Genomic DNA, 7,282 nt, shown 5'->3' on the forward strand with positions numbered 1-7,282 from the left:
TAAGTCGGCAAACTTAACTCGTGGAACCAAATTTCGGCTTAATTTGTTTGTATTTGTAATAATGAATTTATCCAAATATTGTATAGACAAGACATGCCACTGGCCATTGGTTGGTTAATCAGATTGCTTAGCCTTACACGCAATTATGTGATTTTGGCTTTTGTTCTGTCAACTCAAAATAATGAACGCGAACGTCCATCAATATTTATGTGGTGGAAATAATTTTAAATTTCCATAAAATACTTATCATATAGGGTTTGATTCCTATTATTTTTAGGGAAAATTATAATTTATTTCTTTACCAATTTGTCTATCATATTTGACAAATTTCAATTTCAGTAATATATATTTCATATTTTGACAATTTAAATTATTTTTTAATCTTGAATATTGATGTAATACTGCACACATCAACTTCATGTCAAAAATATGACTAAAATTCGAAATAAGAAAATTAACGGAGAAAGTTTACAATATAAAAGCTAAAATCACGAAATGAAAAATATATGTAGCATACAACAACAATAATTCAAGTAACTGTTTTGCAATTCAGTTCATTTGACATTACGTACGATTGCATGAAATAGGCATTTAAATTAATTTGCTCTATTCTCAATTCCCAATGCACCATAGAATAATTTGCCAATAAATCTCACATGGCGTAACATGTCAATCATTGTACACTATTTAGACCATGGAAAATTTCCAAGGCAAATTTAAACTACTAATAAGGCCATCAATTTTAATCAATTCTTGTCTCACTAATGGGTCCAAACATGGTACATCCGATGATTATATATGTATGCGTGTGTGTGTATATATATATATAATACTAGTTGGAGATCTTTATCATGATACGAATATTGTGATTGATATTTTGAAAAGGGCTTAGATCATTTTCGGACTCGGACGGAAAGAAAATTTAAACGAGTCAAATTTCAATTTGATGCAAAGATTAGAGCATGGGTAAAATTTAGACAGGATACTTTCACCCGCCTAGGGTATTTTCGTCCGACCAGGATCCTCTAATAAGGACATAGTCCTCTCTCCCAGACAGGATTCAGGTCACCCGACAAGTATGGGTCACCATGCATCATTAGCATGATAATTAGTACACATGACAAGACCCGAACAATATGTGTCGTCATGCCTACTTACAGATGACATGGCATGGGCAATTGTCAGAAGACATGGGCATGGGATTCTGTCTAATCAAGAACATTGTACATGCATTGTAATCGAGGTCATCTTCTTCCTTATAAATAATCAGGTTTGCTCATTTGAGAAAAATTGCAATCTACTGTATTCAATAAATTCTCTCTCTATCAGTGAACTTTGTGAACGCTACGCCGGAAATCCTTTCGGCGCACCACTGACATTATCTTGTTGAGTGTGTGCAGATTGTCTGACCCGGGATCATCTCACCAACCCGAGCAGACTAGGATAGAGCAACCGGGCAAACCAGGTCAGATCACCCGGGGCAGGCCAGGACAGATCACCCGGACAGACTAGGACAGACCACCCGGGAGACCAGGACAAACCACCCGAGATCATCCCATCAGGTCAGGTCATAAGAAAATTACTCTTCTCTGTTCGGTATATTTGATGCAAACGTGATTGATCAAGCACCAAAGAAAACATGGGATTCGTTGGTATTGCCCGAAGGACCTATAACGAGGGGACGTAGCAAGAAGTTTAAAGAAGCACTTCAAGGACTCATGATGAACTACCAAGGAGGATCTACAAATTGGATGACTAAATTAGAAGAGGTTGGGAATCATGGGAATAATATTGGAGGTCTTTGGAATGTTATTCAAGTGCAATTGACGAAGGTCCAGCGCACCCGCGCTAAAGCAGGGACCGCACCCGCGGTCCATGATAATCAAATTTAAGAAAATTTCCCGAAGCTGCACCGCACCCGCGGTCAAATCATTAGCGCACCCGCTGTCTGTTGCCGAAGCTACACCGCACCCGCGGTCAAACAAGCACCGCACCCGCGGTCTTTTGGCGCACTTCCGTGCCAATGTTGCTAGTTATCTTATTTAAGCCTTTTCACACAACTTTTCTTATTTTTATTGTTTATATAACGTATTGTAAGGGGGATGAACAAAATCATTGAAGATTGATATCAAATTATTGGAGATTTCTCTCAATTTGCAAGGCTTGTGCTTTGTGTTTATCAAAATCAAACTTATCAAAGATTGCATCTTTGTGGCGTTTGTCGATTGTTCTTCGCACGGATTGTCAAAACAAGTTCTTTGAAGGTTCGTTTGAAATTCAATAGTTTTATCGTTGATATTTGTTGCTAAGTTATAATCGCTTAGAGGTGAATATCATAAAATCGTTACTTGTTTCAAAAGATCGGGACAACATAATCGTTCCTTGTTTGTTATTGAATTGAGGGTGCGATTTCTATATTCGTGCTTGCCTTTCATTCGTACGAGGATTCGTATCATTTGGTATCAGAGCTTCTGGTTCTGTTTGATTCAAGTAAGTTATCATTTTCAGATCTGTTTAAAAATTCGTCAGATCTGTATTATACTTTTGTTTCTATTGTCATATCTATCAAAAACAAAAACAAAAATTCGTTCTGTTTCAGTTTTGTGTTATCCTTTGTTGTATTTTAAGATCTGCGTTATTTCTATCATCCTTTGTTATTTGATAATCGAAAAAAAAATTTGTTCTGTGTTATTCTATCGTTCTTGTTTTTTTGTGCAATCCAAGTGAGACAGTTGCAAGTGTTCACAAGTTGAATCTTGTTAGTTTGATAAAAAGAAAATATAAAGATTGAGCACACCTTTGAGAGAACTATCAAATTCGAGTGAAAAACATTTGAGTGCGAGTGTTATTTCTTTGGAGTGATCGTGAGAATTTGGGTGAGAAAAATCTTTTATTTCTACTAACATTTTATTGCAGGTACAAAATCTGAAATTAAAATGGAGGGGGAAGTAGGAGAGAGTTCGAACCAGGGGTTGTCTAAGGTTCAAATGGAGGCGTTATTTGGGCATTTTAGTAGAATGATGAGGGCCGAGTTGGATCCTTTATATGAGAGGTTGGATAGGCTTGAAGTTAGCACTAGTGAAAATAAATCTAAGCCTAAAGGTTTGGGTACAGTCGAAGAAGAAGAGGATGATTATGAATTGGGAGTAGAAGAGGAGAGTCAAAACGAGAACTGGGTTAGAAGCAGAAGAGGTAGAGGATTTGGTAGGGAAGAAGAGAAGCCTTACGTGGTAGGTACGATGATGGGAATAAGGAAGATAATAACATAGGTAGCATTAAGATGAAAATTCCGTCGTTCCATGGTAAGTCGGATCCAGAGGCTTATTTAGAATGGGAAAAGCGAGTTGAATTCGTGTTTGATTGTTACCATTATTCCGAACAAAAGAAGGTTAGGTTGGCCGTGGTTGAATTTGTTGATTATGCACTTATTTGGTGGGATCAATTAGCGACCACTAAGAGAAGATGCAATGAGAGGCCTATAGAAACTTGGGCTAAGATGAAAAGCGTAATGAGGAAGAGGTTTGTACCAAATCACTACTATAGAGAAATGTTTAAGAAGTTACAAACTTTGAGACAGGGTGTGAAGAGTGTTGAGGACTACTATAAATAATTGGAAGTAGTCATGATTAGAGCAAACATAGATGAGGATAGTGAGGCTACTATGGCTCGTTTTCTATGTGGTTTGAACAGGGAAATTCAAGACCAAGTGGAACTTAGACATTACTTGGATCTAGATGAAATGGTGCAGATGGCGATAAAAGTGGAGCAACAACTGAAGAGGAGAGGAGTTGGTCGTACCACACAATCTGGTAATACATCAACATCTTGGCGTTCCAACGTTGTTAAACGTGAAGAAAGCAAGGTAGTGGTCAAGCCCAAAGTTGACATTAAACAGGAGGCGCCTAAGCAGGGAGTGCAAGGTAAACCTGAAACTCCTATTAATCGTTCTAGAGATATTAAATCTTTTAGGTGTCAAGGAGTTGGACATATTGCTAGCCAATGTCCCAATAAAAGGGTGATGGTGTTGAATAATTATGGGGAGTATGAATCTCATAGTGAGGGAGATGATGGAGAGGATGAAGATGAGATGCCTGCATTAGAGGATCCTGATGAGGGATATGAAGCAGTTGTGGGTGAGGCATTAGTGACTAGGCGTATCATGAGTGCCCAAGTCAAAGAAGAGGAGACGAATCAGCGGGAAATCTTGTTCCATACTAGATGTTTTGTCAGTGGCAAAGTTTGCAACATTATTATAGATGGAGGGAGTTGTACCAATGTTGCTAGTCTTGAGATGGTGGAAAAATTGAGCTTGCCTACTTTGAAACATCCTCAACCATATAGGCTACAGTGGTTGAATGATTGTGCCGAAGTGAAGGTGAACAAACAAGTTTTGGTTGCGTTTTTGATTGGGAAGTATATTGATGAGGTATTGTGTGATGTGGTACCAATGCATGCTTGTCATATTTTGTTAGGAAGACCATGGCAATATGATAGGCAAGTGACACATGATGGGTTTAGAAATAAATATTCTTTTGTACTCAAGAAAGAACCCATTGTTTTACTTCCTTTGTCCCCAAAGCAAGTGTTGGAGGACCAATTGAAAAAAAAAAAGAGAGATGAGGCCGAAAAAAAGAGTGAATTAAAAAGTGAGATGGCCTTTGAAAACAAAAATGACATGGCTAAAAGAAAAAGTGAGATAGCCATACAAAAGAAAAATGAGGGAAAAGAAAATGAGAGAAAAGAGGTCAAAAAGAAAACATATATGGCCCAAAAGAGTGAGTTGAAACAATTGTTGCACACACATGATCCACTTGTGTTGATTCTTTACAAAGATATTATCTTTAACACAAGTGATATAGCCGGATCCCTTCCGAGCATTGTTCTTTCACTTTTGCAGGAATTTGAAGATGTATTTCCGGAGGAGCTACCTCAAGGATTACCACCATTGAGGGGGATTGAGCACCAAATTGATTTGGTACCCAGAAGTGTATTGCCAAATCGTCCAGCTTACAGAAGCAATCCGGAGGAGACTAAGGAGCTACAACTACAGGGGATACAAGTGGATGAGGACAAGGTAAGTGCTATTCAAGATTGGCCAACGCCTGCTAATGTTAGTCAAGTTCGAAGCTTTCATGGTCTTGCAAGCTTCTATAGGAGGTTTGTAAAAGATTTTAGCACACTGGCGGCACCGATGATGGCAGTGATTAAGAAGAACGTTCCATTCCACTGGGGCGAGGAGCAAGAGAAGTCTTTTAATATTATTAAACAAAAATTAATTAATGCGCCTTTACTTGTTTTGCCTGATTTTTCTAATACTTTTGAAATTGAATGTGATGCTTCAGGTGTAGGTATTGGTGGGGTTTTGATGAAAGGAGGACGACCAGTGGCGTACTTTAGTGAGAAACTCAATGGAGCAGCACTAAACTATCCAACGTATGACAAGGAGTTGTACGCGCTTGTGAGGACCTTGGAGATGTGGCAACACTAATTGAGGTCTAAGGAGTTTGTGATCCATACCGATCATGAGTCTCTAAAGTACCTTAAGGGACAACAGAAACTGAACAAGCGGCATGCTAAGTGGGTGGCATTCATAGGTTCATTTCCCTACATAATCAAATACAAACAAGGTAAGGATAATGTAGTGGCTGACGCACTATCACGGAGGTACGTATTAATCTCTACCTTGGAGTCGAAAATCTTGGGATTTGAACATATGAAAGAGTTGTATTTGTTGGATGCGGATTTTAAGGAGATATTTGAAACATGTATGCATGGTCCACATGACAAATTTTATTTGCATAATGGGTTTTTCTTTAGAGAAGATAGATTGTGCATTCCTAAGTCATCAATTCGTGAGTTACTTGTGAGGTAGGCACATGGTGGTGGTTTGATGGAGCACTTTGGTGTGGCCAAAACTTTGAGTTGTTTGCATGAGCATTTTTATTGGCCACATATGAAACGTGATGTTGAGCGTGTTTGTGAAAAGTGCATTACTTGTAGACAAGCTAAGTCTAGAACACAACCACATGAATTGTATACACCACTTCCTGTTCCTAGTGAACCTTGGATTGATATTTTTATGGATTTTGTTTTAGGTTTGCCAAGGACTAAGAATGGGAGGGATTCAATATTTGTTGTTGTTGATAGATTCTCTAAAATGGCACATTTTATGGCTTGTCATAAAACCGATGATGCATCCAACATTGCAGATTTGTTATTTAAGAAAGTCGTTAGGTTGCATGGTATGCCTAGGACTATTGTATCTGACCGTGATGTTAAATTTTTGAGTTACTTTTGGAAAACTTTGTGGGCTAAGCTTGGCACTAAACTATTGTTTTCTACTACATCTCATCCTCAAACGGATGGACAAACTGAAGTTGTTAATAGAACTCTAGGAACACTTTTGCGTGCTATACTCAAAAAGAACTTGAAAAATTGGGAAGAATGTTTGTCATTTGTTGAGTTTTCTTATAACCGTAGCGTGCATTCTACTACGAATTATTCACCATTTGAAATTGTTTATGGTTTTAATCCTTTAACTCCTTTGGATTTGATGTCTTTGCCTGTGAGTGAAAGGTTGAACATGGATGGCAAGAAGAAAGCTGAATTCGTTAGAAGTTTGCATGAGAAGGTCAAGAATAACATCGAGAAGAAGAATTTACAATATACGAAGCAAGCCAACAAGGGGAGGAAAAATATGGTTTTTGAAAAGGGAGATTGGGTATGGTTGCACTTAAGAAAGGAAAGATTTCCAGAAAAACGACGTTCGAAGCTCTTACCTAGGGGTGATGGACCATTTCAAGTGCTTGAAAAGATTAACGACAATGCCTACAAATTAGACCTACCAGGTGAGTACAATGTCAGTTCTACTTTTAATGTTAGTGATCTTTCGTTGTTTGATGTAGGAGATGATCAAGATTTGAGGACAAATCCTTTTCAAGAAGGGAAGAATGATGCAAACGTGGTTGATCAAGCACCAAAGAAAACATGGGATTCGTTGGTATTGCCCGAAGGACCTATAACGAATGGACGTAGCAAGAAGTTTAAAGAAGCACTTCAAGGACTCATGATGAACTACCAAGGAGGATCTACAAATTGGATGACTAAATTAGAAGAGGTTGGGAATCATGGGAATAATATTGGAGGTCTTTGGAATGTTATTCAAGTGCAATTGCCGAAGGTCCAGCGCACCCGCGCTAAAGCAGGGACCGCACCCGCGGTCCATGATAATCAAATTTAAGAAAATTTCCCGAAGCTGCACCGCACCCGCGGTCAAATCATT

This window comes from Primulina tabacum, chromosome 7, assembly GCF_025594145.1.
Source record: "Primulina tabacum isolate GXHZ01 chromosome 7, ASM2559414v2, whole genome shotgun sequence".
Taxonomy (NCBI): Eukaryota; Viridiplantae; Streptophyta; class Magnoliopsida; order Lamiales; family Gesneriaceae; genus Primulina; species Primulina tabacum.